The 23,435-nt window shown below is 34.4% G+C and overlaps 1 protein-coding gene and 2 long non-coding RNA genes across 9 annotated transcripts in view; all 3 read right to left on the minus strand.

Moving 5' to 3' along the window:
* Positions 1-23,435, minus strand: part of LOC105259560 (teneurin-m) — a 708,083-nt gene that overhangs the window by 425,627 nt on the left and 259,021 nt on the right. The gene's annotated exons all lie outside the window — the stretch shown is intronic.
* LOC112638899 lies at positions 17,604-18,945 on the minus strand. The gene is made up of 3 exons (XR_003123203.1): positions 18,763-18,945; positions 18,055-18,289; positions 17,604-17,843 (listed from the first exon to the last, which is right to left on the minus strand). It is a non-coding gene; the product is annotated as an uncharacterized LOC112638899 (long non-coding RNA).
* On the minus strand, positions 20,960-22,283 carry LOC105247838. Its single transcript, XR_888925.2, has 3 exons — positions 22,116-22,283; positions 21,439-21,751; positions 20,960-21,240 (listed from the first exon to the last, which is right to left on the minus strand). It is a non-coding gene; the product is annotated as an uncharacterized LOC105247838 (long non-coding RNA).

Below are 23,435 nucleotides of genomic sequence, written 5' to 3' on the forward strand. Positions count from 1 at the left end.
GATAAATTGACGTCACTGATTAAAAGCATTACATTTTTATCAACCAAATCGAATGAGCGCTATTTAATTAAAGCGATATTAATTCATGCGCCGGTTGCTAAATCGATAAAGCGGACATCATCTACAATTTCATTCAGCATTCCAATATATGTGGAACACAGGAAAAATCTAATATTCATATTTTTCATAAATAAAAAATGATAGCAATGCGACAAACTTTTGACGATTCTTACTGATAACTACCAACAGATAAAAATAAATAAATGATCAAAAAAATAACTAACAAAAATATACAATTATCTTCCTATTTCGATAATCTTATCGAGCTTGTGGTATCAAGCAATCTTCGAGACTTCTCATATGTTCTCCGTCTAGAATATTTTCTCCCCTTGCATAAGAAAAGAAAATATTTTTCATTCTTATATCTTAGAGAAAAAGAGACACCCGCTGTGTTCTGTCATAACAATGTCAAATTTGTCGCGCGCGCGCGCGCGGACGAGTGGGCCCTCGCGAGTGTTCAGCGGACCCTACGGTAGGAGCCGGATTGGCCTGTGTTTCGCTGTTATTCCGGAAAGTTTCGGTACTTCCCAAGTCGAGCCAAGTATGTAGTAGTAGTAATAGTAGAAGGGAATTTCGCGCGCGTAGACGAACGAAACGCGCCGCTCTCAACGGGAGCACTGGGCTATCGGGTTTGCGGTGTAACTGGACCCGGTAGCTATGCGAACTACTCTCCCTGACCCCGGCTGCTCTTATTTCGGAAGATTTCCCCCGATGCTCATTGCCTTCTCCCTCAACGCCGGCTCGTTTCTAAGTTCCGAGAGCCTGGCTTATCTCCTTTCCTTCTTTCCGCCGTGCTTCCTTCTTCTTTTCTTTTCATTCCATCGTGTGGTCACACACTTGAGACAGCATCGCCCCTTCCGGAACATCGAGTTCCTTCCTGCTTCATCTTCGAATGGTCGTTCTTTTGTCTCATGCGATTTGAATTTCGGTGATCACCGATAACTGGTGTTAAAATATGAATTTTTTGCTGTAAAGATGGGAAAAATAGATCTGTCGATCATTAAAAATCTCAGCTGTGAACCTTCCATTTTATCGTTTACGATTAATATATTTTTTCCTACGATTTCAGTTGATACGAAAAGAGCTGTAAATATTATAAAAATGAGGAAATATGAAGTGTTCTATGTCTATCACTATCAATGGTCGAAGCTTCAAGTGTCATAGTGCAAATAAGAACACGCCGTATCGCGTTACGAAATAAACGGTAAGGTCGCACGTGCGTTTACGGGCATTTAGGTGTCATTTGCTCACAGCTTTGCGCTCATTATCCCGGCGTTAATATAAGTACTGGTAATACTTAATGATCCGTAAGTAATTGTATAGCATCATTAGTGTGTCGCTTTCGCTATGGACATGACGCCTGCCAATTTTGCCCGACCAGTAATTCGAAGCGATGGTCGAACTCATTTGAATTGCACAAATTACAGCGGACTGGATTAACGGAAACGTGGCGCGATCCCTCCAGTTGCGCTCACTCCCCAGTTTTATATTTCATTCAATGCACTGGATATGCTATATACGAGTTCTTTACTTAGGTAATCAGAGCGTAATTAACGGAATTTTTGTCTCCCTTCCGTGTAATATATTGAACGTTATTAAATTGAAATCACATGCATTTTTGCAAATAATAAACGATGATTTATGATCCGTGAATATTTAAATAATTAAATTTTATACTTATATATAACTATGCAAATAACTGACAAAAGCAATTGTTGTTAGACTCGATATTAAAATATTTGAATACTGTTGAGAATTTTGTACATGTATAATTCAGAATCGCTTATTATAAAAAGGAGATGTGCGAATAATAGTGACTAGTGATTGATTTAGGAGTCAATTTTATCATACGATCACTAAATTTTGGAGCAAATTGTCAGGAGAGGTATATCTTTGAGATGAAACCTCGCGTTTCTTTTGGCCGGAAATGCCGTTAATCTCGAATAATTCGCGCGGTACAACATTTCCTGAACATCTTCAACGACCCCTTCGCTCGACTCTGATAGCGTCTTGCATGCTGGGATTTTCACACGCTCGAGAAGCCAGAAACAAAGAGGGCCTCCAAGATTTCGGTGGCTTCGGAAGACGCGTCTGCGAAGGGTATGCCAGGGAGAAGGGGTGGGATGAGGGACGAGCGGGGAGGGCGACAATGTCTCGCGATCCTCCCGCGCATTGTGCTGTCTCTCCTTTCTCTTGCGCCGACTCCCCCGCGCGCTTCTGCAGACAGTGCGAGAAGAGATCTTGGAGAGATCCTGGAGGGATTCCGTGAGTAGAGAGTATAGAGGTCTCGCCGAGGACTCTCTATCCCCTCGCATTCTCCTGTTTGCCTGTCTCCTCTTTCATCTCTCTCTCTCTCTCTTTCCTCTTCCTCGCTAGTCGTTTCTTCGTCCCCCTACCGCTTCCTCTCATTTAACTTAAGATTGGATTACAGATTACACATCGTATTATTCTATGGCTTTTGTCGTTCCACTTTTAATTTCAGTTCAGTGCCTTGGTGCCTCTGTGTTTTCCTCTCTTCTGTTTTCTTTTCAACTTCCATTCTCCTCGATCTTCAAGATCTTCAGATCGAAATTTTATGATTTATGACGCCACGAAATTTTCTGCGGACCTGGTTTAGTCAGTATGAATTGACCAGAATCGATATATATAATACCTCCCTTTGCAATCGAATTTTGCGGTTTACTTGTCCTCGTTTTTTCCCGATGGACACGCGACGAGCAGCGCGTATCCTCCTGCTTCTTCCCCCATAGCGTTTCTTTTCAAGTACGATAGCACCTCTCTCTCTCTCACTGGTTTCACGCTCATTTGCTCCGGGATAATAAATATTAAGGGAGATTAATTTGCGTTTGTGCCTTTGCGCGGTACGTCGTCGGTTCGTTTGATCGGTCACGCTTCGTGAGGAGATTTACCTTTCCACGTGAATTGCAAGCCAACCGATCCGTGCGACTTGGACGCTATTCGATTTGAAGTCACGGGACGGAACGATTCGCGGATGAGACGCGCCTCACGTATAGCGGAACGAACCGTCGATGGGCGAGACGTCGGATTGAACGGTAAATGAAACGCGAGCTATGTTAACGTGACCCACAAGGCGTGACTCGTGTCAACGACGATCTATCGTGACAGATTAGAGTGATAGGAAACGAGGCGGGGCCTGACACATGTCAATTTTTTCAAAACTCTCCCGATCACCTCATCTATTACGGGAATGATTATCGCGCTCGTGCGCTCTAAATAATTTCATAATTGATAACGAAAAATAATGAGGATAATCTTCAAAAATAAATATGATATATAATAATACTATAATTTTAATTCATTCTTGTTCTTCCCTTTCTCCGATTAATTTGTGAGATATTAATGTAAAGTAGCAATTCCCATCAAATGTCGAGCGCAAACATTTATTCGTTCCTGTAGCGGTAAACTTGAGCATTGATCATTTCCAGAGGAAGACAGAGAGAAGGAGTATGTTTTATAATAAATGTTTGATATAATGAAGTGTATGAATCGCGCTCACGCGATAAAATGCGGTCAAAAATGCACAGCATTACGAGATAGATATTGGTGCATTCCTAACTTTCATCGTTATCCACTCCTCGGGGGAAACAGACTCTCTGCTCAATGTCGGGTTAACGCTAATTAATTAAGCCCGCATATTGCGCCAGCTTGATCACGTCCAATCAACGTGCTAACGAGGAAACTGGAGCGCGCGGCGATGGTAGACGGGTGTGTCAAGGACTTCGCGAAACTTTTCCGACCCTTGACACAATTGACCGGAATGGACGAGGCCGCCCTTTACTCCATTGATTCCGTATAAATATTCGCGCCCAAGATATACGTCGTAAATTCCACGAGCGGGAACAGATGCGCGCGGGATTTGAATGAAAATTCCAGGCTTTTATCGATGCGCGCATCGACTCGCAGCAATAACAGGAGCCTCTCTAAATTTTATTCAAACCGGAGTTCTCAAGTCGGATTGTCATTTCGACTTTCCTTGCCTAAGGGGATTGCGGTTGGTCAATAGAGAAATCAAAATGGTACGATATGAATAAATTCTACAGAAGGCAAAAATAACATTTTTAAAAGTATTTTATTATTCGGCGATGATATTAATTCAGAACCATACATTTTTCAAGAAAGTGTTTCAATCTGTTAATATGCACAAGATTGAGTATTTATGAAGAAATATGCATTATTATTATTTTCATAAAAATTGGAGAAGATTAATTGAAAATATTACTTCGTTAAAGTTATCAATTAAAAATTAATTTTCTAAAAATAGCGTAAAAAAGTAAATTCAAAGGACCCTTCTTTTTTTGAAGCATAATTAATATTATTATTATTATCTAAAAATGTATTTAATTTTTATTTATTAAAAATCTCTGAGACAAAAAAATTTAAATTTAATAATAATAAAAATAATAATAATATATAAAGTAATTTGTAAAAAATAGTCAATCAGGTTTCGATGCATTTTAAGATTCAAGACTCGTGTTTCTGGGCGTGTGCGATATTCCGCTGCGGGTGGAGATTTTATCGAATTCTTCCACATTACTGCGAAACGCGTCGCAAGGGCAACGGTTATCGAACCGTCAGACAGCAATAAATTATGCAATTAGCTCGGCGCGCCGTAAGGAATCGTTCACGATGCATAAATTAAATTATCAAAGGCTTTCATCCTGGGTTCACGTTGCTGTTGTCATCGCGTCGGGTATAAATATATACCTGCTGGCACGCGTGCGATATACACGCAGATGCGTGTAGCGAACATATGGGCGCGCGCGTTGAGCAAAATGACATTAAATTCGCGCGGTATCATCGTGAGCAAATCATGGTGCACACGCGGTGGTATTTATGGTATTTCGCTTTCGATCTGTGTGTGTGGGTGTGCGACCGTATTGCTTATATCCGCGCACGAGAATGGTGGTCGCCGATTGCTAATTCCGAGCTCACGCGAGCCTAGGCAACAGTAGCAGTTGAATCGATGCTCGGTTCATTGTCTTGATTTATACTTAACGTATACGGAAAAGGAAGGGTGGGAGTTAATTATTGCATCGCGCACCCTAGCGAATCTCATCCGTTTATTCCGGTCGTCACGTCGCCCCGATGCGTTTAGCGCAATCAAACTCCTTAGTCGCACATTTCAAATGCACGTTATTGAAGATAATTACTTTCTCATAATTTTATTTATTTTAAATATAATGTATTATTTGAACTTTTATTTTCTGTAATAAGATGATGCCAACAATTATATAGGAAATATTTGAAGTTCAATTATCAGAGTATTATTTGAAATAATAATTTTATAAGAATCATCAGAAAATTTGTATTTAACATATTGTATTATCTCTTATTATATTTACATTATATTTACAAATATTATTTTAAATATTATAAACATGTATATCTATTGCAAGAAGGAATAATACTAAAAAAAATGATAAAGTTATGTTAAAAAAATAACTGTTGTTTCCTTTTTTTAATATAATTTATATCTATAATTTAAAATAAAATATAAATAAAGATTCAAGAAAATAAAATATAAGAGAGAAATGTAAATAAATGCATGGATATAAATTTATGTGAGAATAATATTTTTAAGTATTTTATTTAAATTTATATTAGTAATTATATTTTATTTAAAATTATATTAATAATAATACTTTATTTACATTAGTATTTTTAATAATATTTTCAAATATTTCACATCTATATATAATGAGAAAAATAATTGCATCCATTAATTATTTAAAATAATTTAAAATCTCTAACGAGAAATATACATTCGGAATATTAATTTTTGATTTATAAAATATCAGTTATACATTTTACAAACAGAATTTTAATTAACACAAATATAATACAAATTAATTGCTATATTTTTATTACTTTATATTAGCCATTTATATTAATATTTTATGTTCACAAATTATTATATTTTATGTTCACGAATTATCTGATTCTCTCAAAGGGATTCTCTCGCTGTCACCGTTACTCCGGTCATTGTTCGGTTACAAAGAGCGCGCGAAGAGGACGCGTTTTCACGATGGATCGAGAGGAATCTCGATGTCGCACACTCTGCACAGTTTGCTCGTCACTCTCGAGAGTATTTTAGGATTTTCGGTTAAAGTTTCCAACACACAAGAATTATATCGCGTCATTAACTTATGAGGTTACTTCGTTGGATATACATTGGCATTACCGCGTCCGAATAAAGCACTCCCGTCGCTAATAAAGACACATATCCGCGGGAAGAAGCGAACCCCACGATTGCTTCCTCGCCATAAAGATCAGCAATGGTCCATATAATTCGGTAACCCCGTCGGAGGGCCCGCTGGTCGTCTTCGAAGAAGCCTTAATTGGAAGACAAGAAATTAAGATGGTTCGCGGGAGAGCGATAACTCGATGAAATGAAGGCCATTTGTTTCTTGCCGGGAGTGAGTCATCGATACGTCGTGTCGTACGTTCTAAACACTTTCTCGATGTACCCATCTGTCATTCGATGTAGCCGAAATTGATCGGATCGATTGCTCCCGTCTCAACATGGCGGGATGTCCCGATGATGTTGCGTGCATTTATCCTCGCGGCGATAATGCATACACGTTCGCGAACACGTTTCGGGCCTCGTGGGACTCCGATAAACGGCAAGAGAGAGGACGTTGGTCACGAACGTTCCGAGCGGCTCGTTAATCGAATCCGCTAAACCCCTTGTCACCCTTCGAACTGTCAGGATTAAACGATCGCAGACTAGGATCTTTACGGTAACTTTTAGCACCATCGTTGGCTATCACTTAAGTAACCATCGCAAAAGTGATGGTTTCATGCTCTCTAAAAGTGAATCAGTGAAAGTATCACTAATTTAAACGGTAAAATAAGATTTTATTGAGAATCAGTGAGTATTTTACTGACCTTCAGTGAAAACGCTTATTTTTTTGTTATTTTATCTTATATCTTACTGATTATGGTCAGTTAAAATAAAATTCACTGTAAAACCAGTAAATTTCACTGTAAAACCAGTAATCGCTGGTTCGTTTACCGCTCGATTGTTATCTCTCTCGTATTTAATTTTAGTCATAAGAATTATATAAAGTTTGCAAAGAGCGACAGATAAAATTAGAAGTATTACTTCGATTTAATTCTGATACAATCTCAATAGGGAGACTTCAGATATTAAATCGATCTTATATAAGTCGGACAAATAAATATCTGACGACTTAATGAAAATTATGAAGAGATGAATTATAATTTAATATTACTGACGATAACGAAAGAAATGTTATTGATATTGAGAAATATTACTGATTGAAACAGTCAAAATTATTAACTGATTTTTTCAAAATATCACTGATTTACAGTGCTGTACTTACAAGTGCTGCAATCATTGACTATTTATTGTTTTTCAGTGATAATACATTGATTCTCATTTTTAGAGAGTGTGCTATTTTTAAAGAGCATGCTAAATATAAATCTGTCAGTTTTCTTATAATGAATTATTCGCGAAGAATCATTTGTGGATAAATCTAATTATAATTATGAAAGTTTTGCGGAAAATCTGATATGCATAACGTCAACGTTTTTAAGGGGATATATTTATGTCGAGAGTTGAACTTTGAAAACTTATTTAATTGAAGTTTATCGAAAAAATGTTGTATTTATCCCTTCATATTTATTGGCAGTCATAGACTACAGATTTTTAATTCAACCGCGTTAATTAAAATTATCATTAATTTTATTTGAATTAACATGAAAGATATACATATATTTTTTGATATATCAAGTATATTTAACAAGGTAGCGTAAAATATAAAAAAAGAGAATTAGATATATTTTCGCAGAGCTTCGTATCCGGATATATCATTTATCTAATCGATTTCGAACAAAGCTATCATACGCCGCAAATGACTTTACGTTCGAAAATATAAATCTGTGTTATAGACCGGGGGAGGGAAACTAATACGAGACAAATCTTTCCGGATGGCAAGTAATTTGGAACGAACCACTAGATCGACCTAAGAACCAAGTTTGTGCGATTTGCGATAACGGTCAGTGTTAACGATGATTACTATCCCGACTACCGTTTCGCAGTTGCTCGTTAATTCTAATACCCTCGATAATGCGCGCTCCGCTACAAAACAGGATCGAAAGAGAACGAGGAGACCGATATCTCTTGCGTTACCTGGACTAAAAATCGATTCTCCAAGATACTACCACCCATAGATGTTGTTGCGGATTTACACAGTTATTTTTTCTCACACATATTACCAATTTACAGAGCGATCCTTCAACCATTTTATAGGATTTTCGATTATGAGAATAAAATATTTCGTCAAACAAATTTTTGATTTTTTTAAAATAGTGCTCTTTAAAAATTATTAATTAAAGAAATATTATTTTTCATTATATTTTTAACGTATCACACGTTACTAATATTGAAATATCACAACGATATTATTTAATGAAAACGTGTATGACATAACGACAGATCATGCATGTTAATTAATTAAAATTTAATGATAATTAAACGTATATTATTGTGTACGTATATTCGCGCGGTATGCGAAATTTGTAACGTCGTGCATTTGAGAAAAGGAAACACATCTATTTGGCCGAAGCCCTGACAAGGAAGATTACCGTGGGATAAAAGGATCTCATAAAGTCAACGCAAACTCGAACTCTGTACCAAGTTCTAGCGTGGGTGGTTATGCGCGTGTGCTCGCGCAGATGGCACATATTTGTACACGTACGTTCAGGTGTATGTGCCATAACTGAGCTCTCTCTCTCTTTTTTTTCTCTCTCATTCTCTCTGAAACTCACCCGATGCTTCAACCTCTCGAGTCGCGTTTTCTTCCCCCTACTCATTCTTTCCGTTTTATTGCTTGCTCGTTTTATCTCTCTTGCCTCCGCACGCGGTAAAGATTTACTCAGCGATCCTTCGGCGACGTCACATCTCGATTCTTCCACCTAGCTTTGTCTTATTATCAAGTGATACCATCTGCAACGATGATACCGTAATAACGAACAGATTATCCTCCTGTAATCGTTTTTCGATTTCCGGAAAAGCGCAGAAAATAATAACATATATATTCTGAATATGATACATCTTCGTTTTACCCAAGATAATTCCTCCGAGATATTTATCCGATATGATTCTCTTAATCTTTTCTCCTCTTTTTTAAATTTCTGAAAATATTACAAGTGCAACGTTTCTTACTTTATATTTAAGATAAATGCAGCGCTTATAAAACTCTCAAGCTTGTAACAATATGCATAGCTTTATAAAAATTTTGTTTTTTGTATTAAAAAATGTATAAAAATTAATATTGTCATATTTAAAGAAAAAAAAAAAAAACGCAAGCTATTTCGCGACTATTTACGTTCAATCATGAAACCATTGACGCATCTTCAGCTTTATCGACCGAATTCGAGGAATCGCGATCAACGAGTCGCACGTACGAGCTTAAGTTCCCCCTTTGTCGGCTTTCTCCGCAAAAACCTGAGACTACAATGGGAAAGAAAAGAAGCCGCGTCGCTTGGGAGTCGCTCGCGAGTTTGGCTGCACAGTGAAGCCGTGCGAGAATCGAGAGAGAGAGAGAGAGAGAGAGAGAGAGAGAGAGGGGGAGAGAAAAGGGGGAGGAAAGGGGTGCGCATTTGCATGCCGAGCCGCAGTCTGACTGCGGTGCACACCGACAACTCGCACGTTTTGTTCCTTCGTTTCTCAACCGGCGGCATTGGGATTCAGCGCGGAAAGTGAAAACGGATTTCTTCCCTCGCGTTCTCACCCTCGCGTTCTTCACTCCCCCCCTCCCCCCGCGCCACCCCGTGCCACCCCGTGCCACCCCGCGCCAATGACGACTGCGACGAATTTCTCGTCCACTTTTATCCAATTCCTATTCCGCCTTAAGTTTCAGCTCTTTCCTCCAACCATTGTTTCCTGTTCTCCCGCTGGCGTGTTGTTGCGTCTCTCCTCCCCCACGTTATTTCTACTCTTCTACGAGATTTCCGCTCTTCATTACACTCTTTAAACTTCTCGATTGAATAGATTTGTTCGCGTCGAACTCTTCTCGCAAATCGAGTAGTCGCGTGTGTGTGGCACATAGTAAGCCGATTTCGAGAACTAAAGGAGTTTATTAAAATGCTTATTTATATAAAATTTATATAAATTTGAGACTTTATTTTTTCTGGCGATCTTACTTTTACGATCGTAAAGCGAACTTTGTTCCATCAGTGAAAATGACCGTTCGTCATTTTTTTGTCTCGTCTGTCGCAAAATTAAAATTCGTTTTCGAGATCCGGAGCGCGCGGAAATCCATGAATGGTTAAAAAGCGCACGGGAGGGGTAGCACGGTAATAGACAACTTTTCATTCGGCGGAAAACGCGGGGGCTTCTGAATCCGCGTGTATTGTCCGGCCGGACAATGTGTCTCCGTACTTGCGTGGCTGCATTCGGATAACGAGGGTTGCCAAAGCGAAAACGAGTGAATTGTAATAGAGTCGATAGCGCGAATGTCCGTCCTGTTGCCACAACGACTGAATGGCTGCGACCCAAGGCTACGCTCCTCGGTTATCCTCGTCGCGACGACGATTCTGTCGCTGGGTTCAATGATCCCTCCCCTCTTCTTCCCCTCGGATAATTTATCGAATTGTACGTACGAACTTTAATACAATGTGCATCCATTTGCTCGAAGATAAGATAGATTCGAGTCTCGAGAGCCTAGAATGAATATAATTTTGTAAATCGTCGTTTGACAATTATTTTAGTGTAATATAAAAGTGCACGAGAATTTTATGCTTATTACACAGAGAAAAATATCGTTCTACTGCCAGGAAAAACGATTACTCTTTAGTCACTTTATTTTTCTTTTTTTAAGTAATAGCTTTCTTCAACAAAGAATATATTCTTGATAATAGTCTTAAAATATACTCATCACAAGTGTTAGAAAATCTCATTATCATGTACTCAAAAGAAGAATTTATTTTCTCTTCAAGAATATTGTAAAGTTGTATCAAAGAAAAATCAAACTTACTTTACGTGGTAAGCAAACCAAATTTTTGTTTTAATTTAATATTCTTGACTAAAATACTGCAGTCACTAAAATTCGGAATATATTTAATTAAATTTAATGCTTGTGATGAACTTCTGATATATTTGCGGATATACAAACTTATGATATACTTAAGATAAATAATATTTAATTGAATACAGTATACATTTTTCCCTGTGTATGCTCGAAATAAAGTACTTTATGGAGTAGTGTCAAGTCAATTTTCATCCTCAAACAAAGAAATTATGATCATAGCTATAGAATCACCAAGCATTTTATTTATTAGTCGATTGATTTGAATATCGAACGATTTGGACGAGAATTTTTTTAAGAAAAAAAAATATACACTTTTCGAAAATTTCGAGAAAACGTCGCGAGGGACGAAATCGGCGGCGATTCGTTCAAAGAGAATCACGATCAGCGATTGTGTTGGGAATAATGAGAAAACTGGGATATGAGCGGCAAGCGGGAAATTCAACACGTCGCAGCCGACGCGAGCAAATTTCAGCGGTCGAACCATTCGTCTCTCGATTCACTGACCCAGAAGGTGCGAAACGAATTAAACGCGTGCGGTGACGTTTTCTCCTTCTCTTTCTCTCGTTTCTCCGCGTCACGTTCTCTCCTCTCTACGTGCGCTCCCTTATGCCACCCTCGCTATCGGCTCTCCTTCTCTCTCGTTATCCTCCTCTATCGCGCTCACGCCCCGCTACGGACACACAATGAACATTGGACACTCGAGACAGAAAATATGGGCGACCGGAAGGGAAAAGAGGGGATCGCCGCTCGTGGATCAGCAGATGATTACGGGGTCGTAAATCTTCCAGGTTCTAGCGCACCGTCGGCGGTCCTCTGCACTGCATCACGTTGACGTTGGTTGAAAAAACTGCGTCCGCTGTTGCGTCTCGTTTCACACAGACTCGCTCTGTTCATGTTTATTAATTGAGAGATACGGTACAAATGCCTTGCGCTTAAGAGACACTCGAAAAGTTTGTTTTCCGTTTGTTCTCTGTCAAATGTCAAAAATATCGCATCATTTAATTTGAGTTAAGAACCGATCTTTTTATCTGAAAATGTTACACATTGAAAAATCTTATAAAATATTAGTAATAATTAATTGTATCTTATAAAAGTTAGTAATAATTAATTATATCTTATAAAAAATGAGCAATAATTTAATTATGCTTTTCGAAAAAAGATATATAAAATTCATTAATGATAAAGACACAGATATATGCGTTTTTGAATTTAGTCTTGAATTTTACGCGCATTGCAATGTTACACAGGCGCGAATTATCTGCAACGTCGCCGTATCCGGATCTGAAATGGAGGCAGCGCGGAAACGCGAATCTCGAGATCCATAACGAGAAGGATAATCGGTATCGCGGCGCGAAATTGCGCTCGTTGACGCTTCGATAGATGGATGCGTGATACCGCGCCGACCGCTTCGACGGGATATTCGATTTGACCATTGCCCGTGAATAAGGACATTAAAGGATTAGGATGAAAATCCCCGAAATTATTAGGCGATATCCAAGTGGAAAATGGAGCGTTGGTGGGAAACGCTGACTGGTCAGCGACCGGTGGCGAATCGTCCATCTGTCCCTCGGGATAGTCGGTTCCTGTGTCTATGCTAAAGGGTCGACCGGGTAGGAGGCGCGGGTGTGGGAGTGACTGGAATTGGCGGGTGGACGAGAGGGGGATGAAAAGCCGCATTGTGCGTATAATCACGTTAACCACCCGTAAAATGGATAACTTTGCATGCCACGTGATCGTCATCGTTCTTTCGCGATTAATGTACATACATACGTGCACATGCGTGTTGCCGCATTTATGGCGGAATATTGATATAATCTTGAATATTGAAAATATAAAATTGAGCTTTATAAACTCCGCAGATAGATGAGCGAAAGAGGGAACGTTTAAAAATCGAGTATCGAAAATATAAAAGCGCACAGATTAGCTCGCGTCACTCTGCAATCCCTCGGGTTCTGACCTCGCGATTCGCGATATCCCTCTAGCCTCGTTCAATCAATCCTTCCTCTCTATCGTTCTTTGTCCAGCTCGCCGGCCATCATAATTGCCGGTAGGTCATTTTTCATTAGTTGTTTCGCGTAACAGGGCGACGGGGCAACACGGTGGCGGGCGGAAGAAGGACGGCGGTGATTGATGACGTTGTTTTTTCGTTGTTTCATAAATCCGGATTCTCGTTATCGATGGATCCGTAACGATACATATAAGCGCGCTTATAAAAATTGCCGAACGCTCCCGGTGGACGTTATCAACGAGGTCACGATTAAAAGGGGAGCTCTTCTCTTCTCCTTCTAATTACGAACAATAAGACGCGAAAACTGTTTCTGTCTCTCTCTCTCTCTCTCTCTCTCTCTCTCTCTCCCTCCCCGCTTTCCTATTCTATCGATCCGCCGAAAGAAGAACGAGCGAAGATCGCTCGGCTCGCGGAGCAATGGTTCCTGAAGTGTAATTTACGAGTCGAGAGTTCTTTATCCCTTTCGTCCCCCCTCGTGTAACGAGTTCCCAAGGATATCGAAGTACTACATGGTCGTTTGGTCGCTAACACTCGGCCCGTCGAATTTATCTACGGAACGCGATTCTTTCTTCTTTCCGTTTCTCGGTTAACGGAAAACAGTGAATCGCCTCTTCGTAAACGGTTTAGCCGGTATAACCGTAGATTAAAGAGATGCTCCATCATCGTGTTTATTTATCACTCACCGAGCGTGCGTCCGATTAACATATCGACTAACGTACCTGAAACAGACGAAAAAATATACTGTTAGTGAGAGTGATTTTTATTTATGAGTAAAATCAGTTGGTACATTTACATTAAAGTAAATATGCGTGAAAATGTCATGTTTGCCAATTGTCGAAATTGTCTAGCGTTTAGCTTCAATTCCCAATTGTTCGCTTATTCTTGCCCAGATCTGACTCAACGTGAGCTTCCCCGGGGGTTACTACTTCCAGCATGTTACCTTTTCAATCAAGATTATTAGAAACGACTTCCATTTAGTCAGACTGGCGTCTTCCTTTTTGTTGTGCGATTACTGCAATTATGATAATTGCCGACGACACGGTAATCTTGCGCGACCCCTTTGAAAAGCTAACGTGTTTGATTGGGGGTTGTATTGCTTTGTGGTTTTACACTGTGTAATATACACGTTGGATTTAATATCGGACGTCTTTGTAACGTTCGGGGCTGATTGTCAAGTCGGTCCGGTCAGGTTAAATGCGATCGTTTTACTACCCGTCATTCCCGTCTCGCTAAGTATTAACCCTTCCCGTACACTATCTGGGGTCGACCAATTTGCATACTGGCCCGTCTATTACATCCTGACCTAACACTGACGGACTTCTCGGCGGTGCGATGGGCGGGAAGGGAGAGAGTCGGTTCACACGGCTGCCAGGGTTCACTTGCATAATGGACCTAACTATTCGATACTCTTGACTATCCTCCCTACGTGACTAATTGATCGGTAATCAAATTGACCCACTTGCACGCTCCGCATACATTAAATTCCACATTGTGAAAATACATTGTGCGAGTGAATTAAGCAAAGTTATATAATTCCTAGTATCTTTGTAGCGAAATGTGCATATATTTCAACTAAACTGCCTTCAGCCTTTATCTATGTATCTCGCTAGCGCTCTACAAAAACTTTCGATAAGCAAGGCGTGTCAAATTCATTTTAGTTTCCAAACGGGTCATGAGCGATTTCACACCATGTCTGAACCGACACGTTTTTAACACGCTGAAAAAGCGAGAGCTGATATGTTTTTTAATGGTGTATTTTTAAGTCTATGTATGAAAGAAATGCAAAACACAACAGCGGGTGGTCCGCAGCCACTTTGTTGGCGGATCGCGTGTTCGATTGTTCTCCGTTGATAAGCTCTTCTCGCGTATAAAACGATAATGAAGGAGTGTCAGCTGTGTTAATACGGAATGGGAACTCTAGGCGCTTTTCCAGAAGATTGATTAATTATTACAACTCAGCATATAACCTGCGTTTAATCTTGCATTTTTTTGCACTTGATCTTCTTTGCGCTTCGCGAAGAATGTGATTTTCCTTATCTCGCGAAGACCGCTAGACTCTCGAACAATTTGCGGAATAATTTTCAAATGACGCAAACATATATTCGTGCAAATGAAAAATATTATCTTTATAGCTTCCAGCACAATTTTATGTATATCTCCAAAATGGGACACAATCTTTTTCTTTATACAAATTATGCAATGTGCATTCCGTTTAAAGGTTGATCCGTATCCGCTTTATGATTATGCTATGTATGCGTTTTTCTGGCTTGCACAGTTTTTATTTAGGGCAGAAAATATGTATCAAAAGTGACATAAATTTATGATCACAGATATTTATTGGATACTGTAATCTCTATAAGCTTACATTCCAATTTTGGTGATATTGTTTTAATCTTTTTGACAAAAGACTTTTTTTAATAGCGAGCAAAAATTGAGATTGGGAAATTGTTTCCTAAAACCGATATTCTCGCTAAAATGTAGTAAAAACATAGTAAAAATAAAGAAATGTAGTAAAAATAACAAAAAAGATGAAGAGATAAAAAAGTAAAATAGAGATGCAAATAAAACAAATTTAAAAATATACAAACATATACCGTAATAGCACGTTATAAAAAATAACTTGCACTATTACTGTTATTTAGATTATGTAATTCACCAAAAAAATTTTAAGAAAACATTTTTAAATTTTAAGAACTCTTAATACAAAATGATTTAGCATATAAACAAGACACGAATCCACAATTATGAACGTCTTGGAAAGATTCTAATAGTTAGTTTATTCTGATAAGTAAATTAATTAGTAAGACTACGTTTATATAATAAGTATATGTGAAATATGGTAATATATATATATATATATATATATATATATATATATATATATGTACCTATTTCTTACTTACCAAATTGCTTCAAATGCATATTACTTTTATTACAGTTCATGTATAAATCATTGAATTGGAAACAAACGCGGCTTATGTTATAAAATTATTGAATATTAAAAAAAAATATTTTGTTACTATATTTAATAAATTAATTATCAGAGCTTTTGTAAGCAAGCTTTATGTATGTCCACTGAATTAATAGCTAGAATAATTGTTTTAACAAATAAGTCACTGTTTTAAAATTTTTTGGATTGAAAATTTTATCATTGTTTTATTTACACCTTTTCCGTATTCGTACTAAAATAATTATAATTTACGATAATTTATTTAAAAATAAATACCTTAGGAACTTAAAAAAGATTCAATTTCTGAAGACTCACTTATCACTTTATATTCATTAAAAGTTTATTCCTCGATTTTTAAAAGAATGATTAGATATATTATTTTAAAACTTCTCTCCAAGCATCTTTTCGAGAGGCATATTCAATTTGACATTTGATTCAAAATTGATGTAAGGAATATAAATAGAGGAATCATAGGATAAACAATCGATTATAATTTTTCTATAGTGTAATAAACCTATAGAATAACAAACAGTTGATCATAAAAATTTTATTAATTTTGATTCTTACAACAAACTTTTTTTAGAGGCAAGAAGTTTTAAGGCTATAATTAATTTGGACAATAACTAACACTTTGTTCTTATCACGTTATACATTGTTATGACATAGAAAATCGCATTAAAATATTTTTTTTTAATTTTAAGTTAAATTTTTTGAAAAATTATTACATAATGTAATATTTTAGAGCTAAAATTGTTTCCGGCGTGAAAAATTACAAGAAATTATAAAATTACTCTTTTCTTCTCATTATTTTCTCATTTTATTCTTCATTATTCTTTTGTTTTATAATACACAACAATTAAGAGATTTAACTTAAAATAATGGGATTAAGGCTTAAATATAACTTGAAAATAAACTAAAATTCTAATTATAAATAATTATTCTTGATTCATAATTGATTTTTTGTAAAAAATTACTTCCAAAGTCAATGACAGATGTAAAAATCATGACATATGTAATATCTGTTATATACAATATTATGTAATAAATTTTTCTATACAAATAGTATGAAAAAAATATGTCTCATATATATGTGTATATGTATGTATATATATATATATATATATATATATATATGTATGTATGTACATATGTATGTAAGTGTACCGAATTCTTTTAAAAAATTATTTTCGAAATCAATAACAGATCACATGTAATATCTGATCATATGTAATATCTGAGAGATGATAAATATAATATTATGTAATAAATTTTTTAAATAGATATTAATAGTGTGGAAAATAGCCGAAAATATATCCTTGTCGATGTTTGATAAATACATAATAAATACACAATATATTTGTCAAACTGTACATGTATTGTAATTATAATTTCGTGTTATATTACTTAATGTTACGTCAAAAAACAAATTATTATTCATCAAAGAGTAAAATTTTTCCATTTCCTTACTTTTAAATATATTTTCGATTTCAGTAGGACCATCATATTCAGCAATTTTTTATCAAAATCCGTTGACTGAGAACTGATCAATAATTCAATATCTTTACATATATCTTCAAGATCGGAAGGGCCATCATATTCAGCAATGTTATCAAAATCCGTTGACTGAGAGCTGTTTAACACAGAATCTCCAAGATATAGTGATATACAGTCATTTATATTGCCAAATTGATAAAAATTGCGTATTAGTTGTTTGTAGCTGCTTTTAGGAATGTCTATAACACTTTGCCTAGAACGTAAAAAACTTTCTTAATCTGTTTGATTTTTTTGGGCTAATGGGCCGATATTCATAATCTTTGTAATAAAGATATATTAAATATGTTGAATTTGATGATTTTACTTATTATATATAATTTTATTCATTATGTACACAAAAATATATATAAATAAGGGAAAAAGATAAAATAATAATATTCGATTTGTCCCCGTTTTTTTCTTACCCCATTTATTTAAATTCCTCAGGTACCTCCTCGATTTGATGATCAATGTACAAATGGCGCATTAAATAGACAAAATTCCTTGGAAAAACTTTATTGCAACGTCGACACGTTATTGTATCATTCCAATTTAGTCTAATATTATTTATATTACTAAAGTCTAATAACCAGTTTTCATGTTCTCTCGCTTTATTTCTATCAATTCCATGTTCAATACTTAAATGTGATCTCATTGGGCCTGTAATTTTGTAACATTTATTATATATTTTCTCACATTTACCATTTACATTCTATTTTATTATCTTGTATTACTTTATAGGAGGTTTGGCTTACACCTAGTTTGGAAATATTTGGTTTAAGTGGCGTTTGAGTGCCACATACTTTTTGTAGAAACTCGATCGAAAAATGCCAAGCGGCGCGATAGTGCTTGTCTAATTTTGAATCGAAAAAAGTTAAGCAGCCAGCCTTGTGTTATAATATTTAAAAAATGTACACTTGCAGAGTCTTATATTACTTCAATTTTGTCTTAATTTGTCTATGATCAAACGGTAACAGTAAAGACACGCACCGACAAAAACTGAAATTATTGTGAATTTTCAAATTGATGCGCTGACACCATTAAGCACTGAACAGAAAAAGCGCGATCGCGTCGCTTGACACTGAAACGGATAATAATGATATAAATACCTCTATGTCTCCGGATATAAATACCTGTATGTCTTCTGAATATATTGAAATAGTTTGGCGTAGGAGAATAATATTTCCCACAAAAATTGCATTTCGCACCTATACCTGCACCTGTGTGGAGTTTTGTATAATATGACCATACATAGCTCGCCATAATACTCGTTTTGTATCACAGACTGTATTTGACTAAATTCGAACGAAGAATAATTTCAACGAAAAACATAGAAGTTAATAAAGAAAACAGAAAGAGGTCGTGAAAATATGTTTTTATATAAATGTAAATATACAATCTAAGTCTGCCTAACAAATCTTGTGCTTAGTTGCTTATTCACTGCTGATAATCTCACTATTTAAAAGAATAAATAATAAGAAGATTTCAAAAAAGGATAAATAATTATAAATGTTACACTAAATATGAATATTAAAAATTATTCATCTCTGCAAGTTAGATCTGTCTATGAATCTGTGAATTAGCAACAATTATTTCTATCAAACTAGATATGTTAAATTATCACATCGATAAGAGAGGAAAAGTGCGAAATACATTAATCGAGGAGTATAATATATTCCTCTGTGTACGACAATAACCCTATGTTAAAGAGATATATTATTTTATTCACTTAATAAATTTCTTACTTATCAAATTGCATCAAATACATATTACTTTTATTACAATGCACAAATCATTGAATTGAAAACGAACGCGGCTTATATTATAATACTATATAATATTAACAAAAAATGTTTTGTTACTATATTTAATAAATTAATTAATTATTAGAGCTTTTGTAAGAAAGCAATCTTTATGTATGTCTACTTAATTAATAGCTAGAATAATTCTTTGAACAAATAAGTTATTGTTTTGAAATTTTTTGCATTAAAAATTTTTTTATTGTTGTACATCTTTTTCGTATTTGTATTAAAATAATTATAATTTACGATAATTTATTTAAAAATAAATTTATTAGAAAATAAAAAAAATTCAATTTCTGAAGACTCACTTATCTCTCTATATCCGTTAATATAAGTTTATTCTTCGATTTTTATAAGAACGATTAGATATATTATTTTAAAACTTCTCTCCAAGTATCTTTTCGAGAGGTATATTAAATACGTTTCAATTATTTATTTTTTCAAACTTTCTCGATTTTTCAGCGTACAATATCTAACAATGCGAAGTAACTGTGGAGAGCTTATTGCGTGAGATGCAAGAATTTTTCGAGATTGAATTATATATATAGAAATTTTTAGAAGCTTATTCAATAAATATTTTATAAGCTTATTTTGAAATTTAATTCAAAATGATGTAAGGAATATATATAGAGGAATCATAGGATAAACAATTGATTATAATTTTTCTATAGAGTAATAAGCACATAGAATAACAAATATTTGACAAATAGTAAAAATTTTATTAATTTTGATTCTTACAACAAACTTCTTTTGGAGGCAAGAAGTTTTAAGGCTATAATTAATTTTGAATAATAACTAACACTTTGTTCTTATCACGTTATACATTGTTATGACATAGAAAATGGCATTAAAATAATTTTTTTTATCTTTAAGCTAAATTTTTTGAAAAATTATTACATAATGTAATATTTTAAAGCTAAAATTGTTTCCGACGTGAAAAATTACAAGTAATTATAAAATTACTCTTTTCTTCTTATTATCTTATCATTTTCTTCTTCATTATTCTTTTGTTTTATAATACACAACAATTAAGAGATTTAACTTAAAATAATGAGATTAAGGCTTAAAAACTTGAAAATAAAATTCTAAATAATTATAAATAATTATTTTTTATTTATAATTAATTTTTTGTAAAAATTTACTTCCAAGGTCAATGACAGGTGTAAAAATGAATGACATATGTAATATCTGTTATATACAATATTATGTAATAAATTTTTCTATACAAATAGTATGAAAAAAATATGTCTCATATATATGTGTATATGTATGTATGTATATATATATATATATATATATATATATATATATATGTATGTACATATGTATGTAAGTGTACCGAATTCTTTTAAAAAATTATTTTCGAAGTCAGTAACATATCATGATGTAATATCTGAGAGATGTAAAATATATTATGTAATAAATTTTTTTAATAAATATTAATACTATGGAGAATGGCCGAAAACATATCTTTGTCGATGTTTGATAAATATAAGATAAATAAACAATATATTTGTAAAGCTGTACATGTATTATAATTATAATTTCGTATTATATTACTTATTGTTACGTCAAAAAGCAAATTATTACTTATCAAAGCGTAAAATTTTTTCATGTCCTTACTTTTAAATATATTTTTGAATTCAGTAGGGCCATCATATTCAGCAATGTTCAAAATTCGTTGACTGAGAGCTGTTTAACTCAGAATCTCCAAGATATAGTGATATATAGTCATTTACATTGCCAAATTGATAAAAATTGCGTATTAGTTATTTGTAGATATTTTTAGGAATATCTATAGCATTTTGCCTAGAACGTAAAAAACTGTTTGTTAACCTGTTTGATCTTAATATTCGTAATCTTGGTGTAAAGATATATTAAATATCTTGAATTTTATGATTTTACCTATTATATATAATTTTATTCATTATGTACACAAAAATATATATGTGAATAAGAGAATGAAAAGAGATAATAATATTCGATTTATCGCCGTTTCTCTCTTACCCCGTTTACATAATTGCCAAAAATTCATTGACTTCATCATGAGTGATCAAATGTTCCATTAAATAGACATAATTCCTTGGACAAACTTCTTTGCAATGTCGGCACGTTATTGTACCATCCGGATTTAATGTAACATCCTTACTATTTTTTATCCAGTTTTTATGTTCCATCGCTATATTTTTATCAATTCTATGTTCAATTAATAAATGTTGTCTCATTATGTATGCAACGATGTAATGCTTATCATATATTTTATGACAAGTTTCACATTCTATTTTGTCTTGTATTACATTAAAGTAATATTCGCTTACTCCTAGTTTGGAAATATTTGGTTTAAGTGCCGTTTGAATGCCACAGATTTTTTGTAGGAACTCGATCGAAAAATGCCAAGCGGCGCGATAGCGCTTATCTAATTCTGAGTTCGAATTCGAAAAAAGCTAAGCCGCCATCCTTGTTTATAATATTTAAAAAATGTACACTTGCAGAGTGTTATATTACTTCAATTTCGCCGTAATTTGTCCATGACCAAACAATAACAATATAGACACGCATCGACAAAAACCGATCGTGTAATTATTGTGAATTTACAAATTGATGCGCTAGTATTTTTAAGCACTGAATAGAAGAAGTGCGATCCCGTCGCTTGACACTGAAACGGATAATAATGTTATAAATACCTTCATCTTTATGTTTCTTCTTTATGTGACTTCTTATATTGGAATAGGATGGGTAAAGAGAACAATATTTTTTACAAAAATTGCACCTTGCACCTGTATTTTCTTTTGTATAATACGGCCATACATAGGAAGACATAATATTCGTTTTGTATCAGAGACTCTATATGACTAAATTCAAACGAAGAATACTTTCAACGAAAGATATAACAGTTAATAAAAGAAATAGAGAAAGGTCGCGAAAAAATCTTTGTATAAATGTAAATATTGATACATCTTGTGTTTGTTCACTGCTGATTAAACTGCTTATAGGAAGATTTTGAAAAAGAATAAATAATTATAAATGTTACACTAAATATGAATATTAAAAATTATTCATCTCTGCAAGTTAGATCTGTCTATGAATCTGTGAATTAGCAACAATTACTTCTATCAAACTAGATATGATAAATTATCACATCGATAAGAGAGGAAAAGTGCGAAATACGATTAATCGAGGAGTATAATATATTCCTCTGTGTATTACAATAACCTTATGTTAAAGAGATATATTATCTTATTTACTTAATAAATTTCTTATTTATCAAATTGCATCAAATACGTATTACTTTTATTATAATCAATGCACAAATCATTGAATTGGAAACAAATGCGGCTTATGTTATAATATTTAAAAAAAATATTTTGTTACTGTATTTAATAAATTAATTATCAAATCTTTTGTAAGCAAGCAAGCTTTATGTAGCTTTATGTTCACTTAATTAATAGCTAGAATAATTATTCTAACAAATGAGTTATTGTTTTAAAACTTTTTGAATTGAAAATTTTATCATTGTTCTTTTTAAATCTTTTTTATTCTAACTAAAATAATTATTATTCAGGATAATTTATTTATTTAAAAATAAATACCTTAGGAACTTAGAAATGATTCACTTTTCAAAGGCTCACTTATCTCTCTATACCCATTAAAATAAGTTTATTCCTCGATTTTTAAAAGAATGATTAGAAACATTACTTTAAAATTTCTTGCCAAACATCTTTTCGAGTGGCATATTAAATACGTTTCAATTGCTTATTTTTTAAGACTCTCGATTTTACAGCGTACAATAGCTAACAATGCGAAGTAACTGTGGATAGCTTATTGCGTGAGATGCAGGATGGAATGCAAAAATTTATCGAGATTGATATAGAAATTTTGATAAGTCTGTTCAATTTGAAATATAATTTAAAATTGATGTAAGGAACATAAATAGAGGAATCATAGGATGAACAATTGATTATAATTTTTCTATAGTGTAATAAGCACATAGAATAACAAATAGT

This window comes from Camponotus floridanus, unplaced genomic scaffold, assembly GCF_003227725.1.
Source record: "Camponotus floridanus strain SB8 unplaced genomic scaffold, Cflo_v7.5 scaffold4, whole genome shotgun sequence".
Classification (NCBI taxonomy): Eukaryota; Metazoa; Arthropoda; class Insecta; order Hymenoptera; family Formicidae; genus Camponotus; species Camponotus floridanus.